The following is a 14,229-nucleotide window of genomic DNA, read 5'->3' on the forward strand; positions in this document are numbered from 1 at the left end:
AGATAGGATGATTCAGAGGACAGTCCTTTCCAGGATCAAGAAACACCAGGCACGGTTCAGGAAGCTGTTTATTCTTGGAAACAGATGTTCATCACTCACTGAATTCCAGGTACATTCCACATGCTCTTAAGGCATAATCCCACCTTATAGATGACGGAACATGTGCAGAAGGGATTTTAGTACAGTATGGCCAGAATTCAACTCAGTCTTTTCCCTTAGAGTCCATCTAACCAGCATAGCAGAGCTCTGATGCTCCGGCTTCAGCTGGTGCCAAAGAGGCCCCCAGCCACGGAATAGTGCTTAGTTTTTTAAAGTTTTCTGCTGCCCTTCTGACACTGACGGTACCCCTTCCTTACATCCTGTTTGCAAACAGATCACACTCCAGGCATCCATCATTCCATCTATCCTAAGCCCAAAGAGCCCTAACCTCAAGGTCATGGACAAACAGAAACTGAAATCTGCTTTTCTAATAAGCTCATCGGGTCATCCATCCTATGGGACACTTCCATTCTGAGTCACAGTCTCCCATGACTAGGTACCCAGAAAGTGAGAGGGAGGAAGAAAAGAGGCTTCCTGGACAGGAAGAGATGGCAAGAAACAAGAATCCTAAGGATGGTCACAGCTGCCTTGTCTGGGAAGAGGGAAGGGAATAGCAGCGACGAGAGCAACATGGGCTCTTTCTATTCTAACAGAAGGCATCTCTACTCAGCAGATAAGGATATGGAAGAAAGAATCCAAAACACCTGACCTCTTAACACCATTTCTCGGGGGTAAATAAATCAGCCAGCAACCAAGGAATACTAGCTCTAGATGTACACAGCCCACCAGTGTCTTGTGAGGAGACTTCACTGCAGCCTTGGTTCCGAACACATAACACACAAGCTTTGCTCTGTACATGCCTTCCCTCCTGCCACGTAACACGGATCAACACTGCCAGAAGTGCTTTAGTTCAGATTCCAGACTGCCGCACCTTCTGGAGTGCAGTGTTTGTACTAACACACACAGAGTTCTGTTCTCATAGACACAGGATGGCTTAATTACAGAAAACAAGGAACCTTGAGGTTCTCCTTACCCCCATTCCTCAGCAGGCTCCACATTAGTGTATCTTTGGGTTGTACTGTAGTAAACAAACCAACAACCACATTCACCTTATTGGCATGCAAAATGGCTTTAAGTAAATGGTAAATTGTATAGATCAGTAAGCATTTGATATGTGTGCCTAGATTTCCAGATTTGCATTAAAAGGTTCTTGGGTAAAGGGGTCAAAATGTCTTGGTCTAGCAGTCAGGCTTTCATGCTGTGTGCTAGATAACTTTCAGGGTAAGTACAAAGTTCACTGGAAAGGGAATGTGGGGGCAATCAAGAACTGCCTGGATCCTAAGTGAGATCCTGCGGAGAGAAGCTCAGGAGAGCACAAAATGCAGGACAGGAAGCACAGTCAAAGGTTAGAGCAAGTGGGCATTCAAACCAGCCAAGAAAGCCTCCAGGCTTTCTCCAGCAGCCTGGAGGAAGAGGTGAATGCCTGTCCAATCCCTTCAGATATTGCTGCCTGTTGTAGCTCCCATCTTGCTCCCATTATTTCTGTACAGAGCTACAAATAGAATGTCTCTGAAGTCTTTCTCCAGCAAACCACCGGCTGCCTTAGATCTCCAGGTGGCTCCTGGGATCAAACGCTGACACAGCCACAGTGCCCTGATGATGGCTCCACAAGGTTTCCTCTGCTCTCCCCCACACCACACACACACACCATACATAATACACATATGTACACAACAAACACATACCCAAACCACACACATATATAACACACACATGCACACAAACATACCACATACACAAGCCACACAATACATAACACACACATACACACAAACACATATACAAACCACATACACACACAACACACACATAAACAACACACACATGCACACAAACATATATACAAACCATATACATATACAACACACACATACACAACACACACATACACAAAACACACACACACCAAACACATACACAAACCACACACATACAAACCACATACATACACAAACCACACACATATACAACACACACACATATACAACACACACATACAAACATGCCACATACACAAACCACACACATATACAACACACACATACAAACATGCCACATACACAATACACATACACACACACACACCTAACTTTAGCCAGTTCTTTGCTTAAGGGCCTCAGAGCTGGTCGGATTAAAGGCTCAGGAACTGGGGAAGGCACATGTCCTGGTAATGAGACCAAGCCCCAGACACAGATAGGATCTCCCCAAGTGCTATGAGTAAGCCCACTTCAAAGCTCAAGCTCCTTTTATGGAGCATGGAAACCCCAAGTGAGGAATGAAGCAAGGGAATCCCCAAAGGAAAGAAACACCTCTGTCTACCAGGGCAGAGGTGGAGGTGCCCATTGCTTTAGAGGCCAGGTGGGATCCAAACACATACATTTCTCTTCATCCCCCTGTAAAAAGCTCAGAAACATCAAAGTAAGGAAGCATAAAAGTCCCAAGAGTTAGGAAGCAGGCACTTAAAGAAAGAGTTTTGTCTCAATTTTAGTGGATATGAAAACCCCAGGGAGGGGTGGATCTCTTGAGTTCCAGGCCAGCAAGGTCTACAGAGCTACTTTCAGGGCATTCAGGGCTATACAGGGAAACCTTGTCTCAAAAAACAGCAACAACCTAGGGAAAGAAAGCATTTCGTTTAAGACCCAGAGGTAAGAGCCTCTTCTGAGAGCAGCCCAAAGCACAACATGTGCTCCATCTCCTTAAAACAGTCTTGGGGCTAGAGAGATGGATCAACCGTTAAGAGCGCTTTTTTACTTCTTGCTCTTACAGAGGACCTGCGTTCAGTTCCCAACACCCACATGCTGGCTCACAACCACTCAAAAGCCCAGATCCAGGTGATCCAGAGGCTTTTGGCCTCCACAGGCAACAGGCACACATACGGTGTACATTCTCAGATGCAGGCAAAACATTCATACAAATAAAATATTTTTCTCAGTTAAAAAAAAAAAACAAATGATTGTTGACTTAATATACCTACCGATAAACAACCTAACTACTGGGATGGGGTTTATTAAACTGCACTTTAAATTTTACTTATTGCAGGGCGGGGTGATGTGCACTGTGGCATCTAAGTCAGAGGACAATTTTCAGAAGTTTCGGGGGTTGGTGCTCTCCTAATGTGGGTTCTGGGATTGAACTTATAGCTTTGACAGTTATTCGGTTTTTCCCCATTGAGCCACCTGGTCAGCCCTAATTTCAGTTTTAACCAGCATCCTTGAAGGTAGCCAAAGACTGAACCAAAACTATTCTTAGAACACCTTTCTACCCCATTCCTGTCGCTTTCCAAGGACAAGGCAGGTTTCCTGGATATAGCTTCAGGACCACAGACCAAGGTAACAACACCCTGTTCCAGTTGCTTTGTCCTGACCTGTCCCAGATGCAGTGTGAAGTGCTACGTAGGGACTGACTCCTCCAGGTGTCCCCAGGGTCTGGTACACAGGAGATACCCAATACAGGACTGCTGAAGTAAAATGGGGATGAGGCTGGCACAAAGTCATCACCTTTACCTCTAAAGCTGAGCCAAGCGTCTTCTTGCTGGCAGGCTTGCACTCCTGAGAAGGACAGATCCTAGCCTACCCCCAGGATTGCTGCGGCTGCTTCCTCAAATCAGGTAGCAGGCCATCTCTTCTGTGTCACCCAAGGCAGGATTAGTGACGCACCATTCAAGGTGGGAGCAGCCTCTTGAGACCCTCACCATTGCAAGCATTGGAATCTGCTTCCTCCAGGTCTATCCCCTTAAACGGGTCATAGTTGGCAAAGTCCGCCTGGCCATTTTCCTGGTTAACTGGGCATATTATGGGTTTCCACTCTAAATACACTCTATTCCAACAGGAAAAGAAGCCCACTAAAGTTAGTTTTAAACAAGTATCTCACATGATTCTGAGACTGAAGTCCGGGGAGCTACATTTCTGCAAACACTGGTTTTAAAAGAGAGCAGGGTGACCCATTAGCTTCATTTTCTCCATTTTCTGCTTTGGATGGGAAGTGCTCACTCTTTATCTTACAAGGGTCCCCGTGGTGGATGTAGGTTTCTGTCTTCTGGGGTGCTGCTTTGGGGATGAGGGAGTACTTGACTTCAGAGCCCACCTTTGTGAGTCCTGTGGGGAGCAGCCCTACCTCTCACTGTGAGGCCAGCTAGAGTGCCCAAAGAGGTCCTCGGGGTGAGCTGGTCTGAACTGTATACTGAAGCAGAGTGTTCTAACTCATTCTAGAAAGACAGTGGCAAGACAGCAGCCATATCCAAAGCTATTCATCAGTCAGGGGGGCCTGACAACCTGTCATGTGTTATTAAGACTGGCTATCCAACTTCCCTGCCACTTCCCCTTAGTCACTGTCCCTCAAGAACATCCATTGGTTACACTCATGCTGGGTTAGTGTTCTAATCATTTGTAATGAAGCTTCCTGGTCCTTAAAAACAAGTGACAACTCTTCCGGTCAGAAAAGCACCGGGGCAGCTGGGGCGCAGGGTCTGCTGACACTCGCCAGCTACCCACAACACCCGCCACAGGATCTTAAGACTTCTGGATCTTAAGACTTCTGGAGAGTGGAACACAGCTTCTGCTCCAATCCAATTGCACGCGGGACCAGAGACTGCATTAGTTAGGGAAGCAGAAAAACGGCCTGAGTAGGACCACAGGCCTCTTCCGGCTGGTCCAGCACCGGGGTACCGTCAGCTACCCACGACCCCCGCCGCAGGATTTAGAGACCGCTGGTGAGTGGAACACAGCTTCTGCTCCAATCTTTAAACAGTGACAACGATAACAACTAACCCCAGAGATTACCAGATGGCGAAAGGTAAACGTAATAATCTTACTAACAGAAACCAAGACCACTCACCATCATCAGAACCCAGCACCCCCACTTCGCCCAGTCCAGGGCACCCCAACACACCGGAAAAGCTAGACACGGATTTAAAGGCATATCTCCTGATGATGATAGAGGACTTCAAGAAGGACTTTAATGACACACTTAAAGAAATGCAGGAGAACACTGCTAAACAGGCAGAAGACAATAAAGAGGAAGCACAAAAATCCCTTAAAGAATTGCAGGAGAACACTGCTAAAGAGTTACAAATCCTTAAAGAAAAACACGATAACATAATCAAACAGGTAGAAGTCCTTACAGAAAAACAGGAAAACACATCCAAACAGATGATGGAAATGAACAAAACCATACTAGACCTAAAAAGGGAAGTAGACACAATAAAGAAAACCCAAAATGAGGCAACACTGGAGATAGAAACCCTAGGAAAGAAATCTGGAACCATAGATACGAGCATCAGCAACAGAATACAAGAGATGGAAGAGAGAATCTCAAGTGCAGAAGATTCCATAGAGAACATCGGCACAACAATCAAGGAAAATGTAAAATGCAAAAAGATCCTAACTCAAAACATCCAAGAAATACAGGACACAATGAGAAGACCAAACCTACGGATAATAGGAGTGGATGAGAATGAAGATTTTCAACTCAAAGGACCAGCAAACATCTTCAACAAAATTATAGAAGAAAACTTCCCAAATCTAAAGAAAGAGATGCCCATGAACATACAAGAAGCCTACAGAACTCCAAATAGACTGGACCAGAAAAGAAATACCTCCCGACACATAATAATCAGAGCAACAAATGCTCTAAATAAAGATAGAATACTAAAAGCAGTAAGAGAAAAAGGCCAAGTAACATATAAAGGCAAGCCTATCAGAATTACACCAGATTTTTCACCAGAGACTATGAAAGCCAGAAGATCCTGGACGGATGTTATACAGACACTAAAAGAACACAAATTCCAGCCCAGGCTACTATACCCAGCCAAACTCTCAATTAACATAGATGGAGAAACCAAAGTATTCCACGACAAAACCAAATTCACACATTATCTCTCCACGAATCCAGCCCTTCAAAGGATAATAACAGAAAAAAACCAATACAAGGACAGGAACCACGCCCTAGAAACAACAAGAAGGTAATCCCTCAACAAACCTAAAAGAAGACAGCCACAAGAACAAAATGCCAACTTTAACAACAAAAATAACAGGAAACAACAATTACTTTTCCTTAATATCTCTTAATATCAATGGACTCAACTCCCCGATAAAAAGACATAGACTAACAAACTGGCTACACAAACAAGACCCAACATTTTGCTGCTTACAGGAAACTCATCTCAGAGAAAAGGATAGACACTACCTCAGAATGAAAGGCTGGAAAACAATTTTCCAAGCAAATGGTATGAAGAAACAAGCTGGAGTAGCCATTCTAATATCTGATAAGATTGACTTCCAACCCAAAGTCATTAAAAAAGACAGGGAGGGACACTTCATACTCATCAAAGGTAAAATCCTCCAAGAGGAACTATCAATCCTGAATATCTATGCTCCAAATACAAAGGCAGCCACATTCATTAAAGAAACTTTAGTAAAGCTCAAAGCACACATTGCACCTCATACAATAATAGTGGGAGACTTCAACACACCACTTTCACCAATGGACAGATCATGGAAACAGAAACTAAACAGGGACACAGTGAAACTAAGAGAAATTATGAATCAAATGGATCTGGCAGATATCTACAGAACATTCTATCCTAAAACAAAAGGATATACCTTCTTCTCAGCACCTCATGGTACCTTCTCCAAAATTGACCACATAATTGGTCACAAAGCAGGCCTCAACAGATATAAAAATATTGAAATTGTCCCATGCATTCTATCAGATCACCATGGACTAAGGCTGATCTTCAATAACAAAATAAATAATAGAAAGCCAACCTTCACGTGGAAACTGAACAACACTCTTCTCAATGATACCTTGGTCAAGGAAGGAATAAAGAAAGAAATTAAGGACTTTTTAGAGTTCAATGAAAATGAAGCCACAACATACCCAAACTTATGGGACGCAATGAAAGCATTTCTAAGAGGAAAACTCATAGCTCTGAGTGCCTCCAAAAGGAAACTAGAGAGAGCACACATTAGCAGCTTGACAACACACCTAAAAGCACTAGAACAAAAGGAAGCAAATTCACCCAAGAGGAGTAGACGGCAGGAAATAATCAAACTCAGGGGTGAAATCAACCAAGTGGAAACAAGAAAAACTATTCAAAGAATCAACCAATCAAGGAGCTGGTTCTTTGAGAAAATCAACAAGATAGATAAACCCTTAGCCAGACTCACTAGAGGGCACAGGGAAAGCATCCTAATTAACAAAATCAGAAATGAAAAAGGAGACATAACAACAGATCCTGAAGACATCCAAAACACCATCAGATCCTTCTACCAAAGGCTATACTCAACAAAACTGGAGAACCTGGATGAAATGGAGAAGTTCCTAGACAGATACCAGGTACCAAAGTTGAATCAAGATCAGGTTAATGATCTAAACAGCCCTATATCCCCCAAAGAAATAGAAGCAGTCATTAATAGTCTCCCAACTAAAAAAAGCCCAGGACCAGATGGGTTTAGTGCAGAGTTCTATCAGACCTTCAAAGAAGATCTAATCCCAGTTCTTCACAAACTATTCCACAAAATAGAAACAGAAGGTACTCTACCCAACTCATTCTATGAAGCCACAATTACTCTGATACCTAAACCACAAAAAGACCCAACAAAGATAGAAAACTTCAGACCAATATCCCTTATGAATATTGATGCAAAAATCCTCAATAAAGTTCTTGCTAACCGAATCCAAGAACACATCAAAACAATCATATATCCTGACCAAGTAGGTTTCATCCCAGGGATGCAGGGATGGTTCAATATACGGAAATCCATCAACGTAATCCAGTATATAAACAAACTCAAAGACAAAAACCACATGGTCATCTCGTTAGATGCAGAAAAAGCATTTGACAAGATCCAACACCCATTCATGATAAAAGTCTTGGAAAGATCAGGAATTCAAGGCCCATACCTAAACATGATAAAAGCAATCTACAGCAAACCAGTAGCCAACATCAAAGTAAATGGTGAGAAGCTTGAAGCAATCCCTCTAAAATCAGGGACTAGACAAGGCTGTCCACTTTCTCCATACCTATTCAACATTGTACTTGAAGTCCTAGCCAGAGCAATTCGACAACAAAAGGAGATCAAAGGGATACAAATTGGAAAAGATGAAGTCAAAATATCACTTTTTGCAGATGATATGATAGTATATATAAGTGACCCTAAAAATTCCACCAGAGAACTCCTAAGCCTGATAAACAGCTTCGGTGAAGTAGCTGGATATAAAATTAACTCAAACAAATCAATGGCCTTTCTCTACACAAAGAATAAACAGGCTGAGAAAGAAATTAGGGAAACAACACCCTTCTCAATAGTCACAAAGAATATAAAATATCTTGGCGTGACTCTAACTAAGGAAGTGAAAGATCTGTATAATAAAAACTTCAAGTCTCTGAAGAAAGAAATTATAGAAGATCTCAGAAGATGGAAAGATCTCCCATGCTCATGGATTGGCAGGATCAACATTGTAAAAATGGCTATCTTGCCAAAAGCAATCTACAGATTCAATGCAATCCCCATCAAAATTCCAAATCAATTCTTCAACGAATTAGAAAGTGCAATCTGCAAATTCATCTGGAATAACAAAAAACCTAGGATAGCAAAAACTCTTCTCAAGGATAAAAGAACCTCTGGTGGAATCACCATGCCGGACCTAAAGCTCTACTACAGAGCAATTGTGATAAAAACTGCATGGTACTGGTATAGTGACAGACAAATAGACCAATGGAATAGAATTGAAGACCCAGAAATGAACCCACACACCTATGGTCACTTGATCTTCGACAAGGGAGCTAAAAACATCCAGTGGAAGAAAGACAGCATTTTCAACAAATGGTGCTGGCACAACTGGTTGTTAACATGTAGAAGAATGCGAATCGATCCATTCCTATCTCCTTGTACTAAGGTCAAGTCTAAGTGGATCAAGGAACTTCACATAAAACCAGAGACACTGAAACTTATAGAGGAGAAAGTGGGGAAAAGCCTTGAAGATATGGGCACAGGGGAAAAATTCCTGAATAGAACAGTAATGGCTTGTGCTGTAAGATCGAGAATTGACAAGTGGGACCTCATGAAACTACAAAGCTTCTGCAAGGCTAAAGACACCATCAATAAGACAAAAAAACCACCAACAGATTGGGAAAGGATCTTCACCTATCCTAAATCAGATAAGGGACTAATATCCAATATATATAAAGAACTCAAGAAAGTGGACTCCAGAAAGTCAAATAACCCCATTAAAAAATGGGGCTCAGAACTGAACAAAGAATTCTCACCTGAGGAATACCGAATGGCAGAGAAACACCTGAAAAAATGTTCAACATCCTTAATCATCAGGGAAATGCAAATCAAAACAACCCTGAGATTCCGCCTCACACCAGTCAGAATGGCTAAGATCAAAAATTCAGGTGACAGCAGATGCTGGCGAGGATGTGGAGAAAGAGGAACACTCCTCCATTGTTGGTGGGATTGCAAGCTTGTACAACCACTCTGGAAATCAGTCTGGCGGTTCCTCAGAAAATTGGACATAGTACTACTGGAGGATCCAGCAATACCTCTCCTGGGCATATATCCAGAAGATGTCCCAACCGGTAAAAAGGACACATGCTCCACTATGTTCATAGCAGCCCTATTTATAATAGCCAGAAGCTGGAAAGAACCCAGATGTCCCTCAACAGAGGAATGGATACAGAAATTATGGTACATTTACACAATGGAGTACTACTCAGCTATTAAAAAGAATGAATTTATGAAATTCCTAGCCAAATGGATGGACCTGGAGGGCATCATCTTGAGTGAAGTAACACAATCACAAAAGAACTCACACAATATGTATTCATTGATAAGTGGATATTAGCCCAAAACTTAGGATACCCAAGATATAAGATACAATTTGATAAACGCATGAAACTCAAGAAGAATGAAGACCAAAGTGTGGACACTGTGCACCTTCTTAGAATTGGGAACAAAACACCCAGGGAAGGAGTTACAGAGACAAAGTTCGTAGCTGTGATGAAAGGATGGACCATTTAGAGACTGCTGTATCCAGGGATCCGTCCCATAATCAGCTTCTAAACGCTGACACCATTGCATACACTAGCAAGATTTTGCTGAAAGGACCCAAATATAGCTGTCTCTTGTGAGACGATGCCGGGGCCTAGCAAACACAGGAGTGGATGTTCACAGTCAGCTATTGGATGTATCACAGGGCTCCCAATGGAGAAGCTAGAGAAAGTACCCAAGGAGCTAAAGGGATCTGCAACCCTATTGTTGGAACAACATGATGTACTAACCAGAACCCTGGAGCTCTTGTCTCTAGCTGCATATGTATCGAAAGATGGCCTAGTCGGCCATCAATGGAAAGAGAGGCCCATTGGACTTGCAAACTTTATATGCCCCAATATAGGGGAATGCCAGGGCCAAAAGAATGGGAATGGGTGGGTAGGGAAGTGGGGGGCGCTATGGGGGACTTTTGGGATAGTATTGGAAATGTAATTGAGGAAAATATGTAATAAAAATATTAAAAAAAAAACTGAGACAAAAAAAAAAAAAACAAGTGACAAAACCTGTTTCTCTCAAATCGTAAACAAAATCAACCCTACTTAAAGTGTTGTGATTTTCTTGTGTTAAAAGATTTGTTTTATTTTATTCTAGTTTATTTGTATAGGTATTCTGCCTTTCTGGGACTACATGTGCACCACGCACCGGTTGCCATGGATTCCCTGAAACCGGAGGTACACACAGTTGTGAGCTGACATGTGGATGCTGGGAGTTGAACCCAGGACCTCTAGTCTAGTGCTCCCAACAGCTGAGCCTTTTCTCCAGCTCCAAGTGTTGTCAATCCGTCCTTTGATCTGTTTACTTCACTGAACTAGAACACAGGGAAACAAACACTTCACCATAAAAACCATAAGGAAGTGCATAAAAAACTTTATGGAACAATTAAAAAGAAAAAAAAGTAAAATACCTTGCTAAATAGCAAAAATACTGTTTCAAACAGGACCGGGTCTCTGGACCCACTCACTAATCCTGTGACAATGGCAGTTGCTTCACTCTGTGAAGTGGGCTTTTGCATGGGGTTGGTGGGTTAACATGCTAGCAGGTAAAGAACTCAGCACAGTGTGTGCTGTTCTGATGCTCCAGTTCTGATGCTCCAGATGAGCCACCGTGAACCTCTTAGGCTCCATGCAGACAGACGCCAGCTCCGTAGTGCTTCAAAGAGGTAAATTCACAAATGAATGAGAAAAATAAGTAGTCCGCCAAGCCGGACTGTATGAATTTACCAATATTCAATTGGTCAATCAAAACAAAAAAGTTCTCACATGGCTCAAAGCAAATTCATTGTTCAAGTTGTTTGGGTCTCTAGTGAGTTAGGGTGGAGGGGGTCCACAAAGGACTTTAACCGTTCGCTCGCTTAACAAAGGCCAGCAACCGCCCACAAGAAGCCGAGCAAGCCATTCTCCGCCGGGGCATGAGAAAAGTCCACAACTGAACAAGAGAGCAACAGAGCGAGCTCCCGGAGGAAGCAGGAGCTGCAGGAAGCGCGGGTACCTTTGCTCCGCTGCCTTTCCCTACAAGCTGCTGCCAGACCCGGCGCCCTCCTGCCCACATTCCCCCCTTCTCGGGGGCCTTTCCCGGGCTGCGGAACACAAAAGAACCGACTGCGAGGCGGCGCGCGAAGCTAGGAGCCTCCAGGAATCTGCCGTCGCCTGGGGGAGGGGAATCGCCCCTGAGTCCCGCTGTCCCGAGCGCCACCAAGGCATTTCCCCCACCCAGTCCTGTTTGAGGGCCGGGTTGAGAATTGGAACCTCTCCGACCCATTCTCGGAAACTCAGCTCGAGCCCCGATCCTCCAGCAGCCACGAAGCTCTGCTCAGTCCACATTCCTCTTTGTTGTCCCTGGTCCCCGCATTCTGTCAAGGTATGCCCTGAGCGCCCCTGCTCTCCATCTCTAGGAAAGCTGAAATTCTCGGTGCTGTGTGACCCTAAGGGCTGACTGGAGCCAGGACTTCCAGCCCGGGTGCGTGCGCTTGGCAACGGCCGCAGGGAGGCGGTTTGCCCTTGCACCAGCATCGCCCTCCCGCTGCGGCCAGTAGCACTGTGAGCTGCACATAGGTAGCAGATGGTGGCTGGTGGCCGGGAGTCCCACGTCCTGTCCCCCTCCCCACTGCCCTTCCCCCAGCCTACCCCCCACCTTGGCCTTTCCTGGAGCTTTCCTTACCGCAGAAGAGTTCTCAAGACCCAGACCGAATCCTCTCGCCGCCCTTCCCGAAAGCGGGCCGGTGGCCTGAAAGTCTTACCGCCTCCTGCTCTTGTCTCCAGAACCCAGCAACCTCCACCCCTCCACAGGATGGAAGGAGTACCGGAGCGGAGCAATGTGGCGCGGAGAGGAGCCGGCCACCGCCGCGGGAAAAAGTTTGCACGCTCTAAACCAGTCCTCCAGACTCTGGGATCGCCCACTGGCCGAGACCCACAACACCCTGCAGACCCCCCAGCTTCGGGAAGACAAACTAGGTTCCCGCCACCTGCTGTGGAGGCAGAGGGAGAGTTGCTCGAGCTTCACACCTCATCCCTGCCCTTGGGTGTTCTAGAAGAGGGGGAGCTCAGCGCCCCGCGCTGGGTCGGCACTCAGAGCAACTCACCTCTCCGGTCCAGCTCTCGTCCGGGTCTCGGAACCCTCCAGCTCCTCGCCTCTAAGCTGGGCTCCCTCCACTTAATTCATGAATTATTTAAGGTCCAGCCCCAGGGCACCACAGGAGTGATTGGGTGAGAGCCCGTCCCACTGCTCCGCCCCGGGTTAGCTAAGGGTGCCTGAGGCAGGACTCCAGGACTCCAGGACTCTGAGAACCTGTTGCGTCCTCTAGGGTCTCTGGCAGAGGTTTGGGGATGGAACTAAAGGAACACCGACTCCTTCAGAAACGTACTTACTGAGGGCTGAGCTTAAGGCCAGGTGCCGGGGTCTCCACAAGGCTCAGTAATTTAAAGAGCAGGAGCCTAGGGCTCTGAGTCTGAGCGCGCTGATTGGACCTTCTGAGAGGCTACAATGCCCTGGGGACACCCACGGGACAGAGCATTTATTTCCTGCTGAAATCCCTGCTCAGTCCCAGAACACCCTTCTCTACCTCCTAATCCTAAATCGCTGATTGGAAGGCCGCTAGCTCCTAAAATCTCTAACCTCCACACTCTTTCCTGGTTCTTTAGACACATACTGGTACTCAGTGCATTTTATTTAAAACAACTAAAAAACAAACAAACAAAAAACATCCAAGGGGAGAAAAATTAGCTGGAGTGTATCCCTGTGCTATCAGGGACAGACACAACGCTGGTGCTTTTAATCAATTACATTCATGGATTCAACCAAGAATGGGTAGAGAATAGACCAAGGAAGAACAGCGCCACTGGAACATTTTTATCATCAAAAAATGTGTATTAATTGTGTGCGGGTTGTTAGGTGGATGGACGGAGAGATGAAAGAATGGCTGCACAGATGTTGGAAGTATAGGTATGTGGACACATGGCCTTTTAAAAATAGTTTATGTGTATGAATGTTTTGCCTGCATGAATGTATGTGTAGCACGTTACGTGGAGTTGGTCAAAAGGTGTTGGCTTCCCTGTCACTGGAGTTACAAACGGTTGTGAGCTGCCATACAGGCTGGGTGCAGGGAATTGAACCCTGCAAAGAGGGAGTTCCTCTGCCAAAACAACCAATGCTTTTAACCACTCACCAATCTCCCCGGCCCTGACAAATGAACTTTAATTTAGTAACTTTCTCACCACAAAATATAGCATACACTGGAGGATGGGCAGGGGAAGGTGAAATTGACCTTTTTTTTTTTTAATGTGATTTTTTTTCTTATTTATTTATTTATTTATTTATTTATTTATTTATTTATTTATTATATGTAAGTACACTGTTGCTGTCTTCAGACACTCCAGAAGAGGGAGTCAGATTTCATTACGGATGGTTGTGAGCCACCATGTGGTTGCTGGGATTTGAACTCCGGACCTTCGGAAGAGCAGTCGGGTGCTCTTACCCACTGAGCCATCTCACCAGCCCTGAAATTGACCTTGAATGCTCACATGGCGAAGGTGTAGAAAGAGTTCATTCAGAAAGACCACTGAGAAACCACGTAAAACTG

At 44.7% G+C, this 14,229-nt stretch overlaps 1 protein-coding gene across 5 annotated transcripts in view; it reads right to left on the reverse strand.

Moving 5' to 3' along the window:
* Prom1 (prominin 1) overlaps window positions 1–13,039 on the reverse strand; it is a 113,215-nt gene extending 100,176 nt beyond the window's left edge. For 3 of the 5 annotated variants that reach the window (XM_021161787.3, XM_029477913.2, XM_085836676.1), the window contains exon 1: window positions 12,733–12,886. The gene's annotated coding sequence lies outside the window, so the exon portion shown is untranslated. Of the gene's footprint in view, window positions 1–12,390; window positions 12,411–12,732; window positions 12,887–13,018 lie in introns of those variants that run through there. The other 2 variants (XM_029477915.2, XM_085836675.1) reach the window with 2 other exon arrangements.
* Between the last annotated feature and the right edge of the window lie 1,190 nt (window positions 13,040–14,229).

This window comes from Mus caroli, unplaced genomic scaffold (assembly GCF_978045245.1).
Source record: "Mus caroli unplaced genomic scaffold, Mus_caroli_1 scaffold_4, whole genome shotgun sequence".
Lineage (NCBI taxonomy): Eukaryota > Metazoa > Chordata > Mammalia > Rodentia > Muridae > Mus > Mus caroli.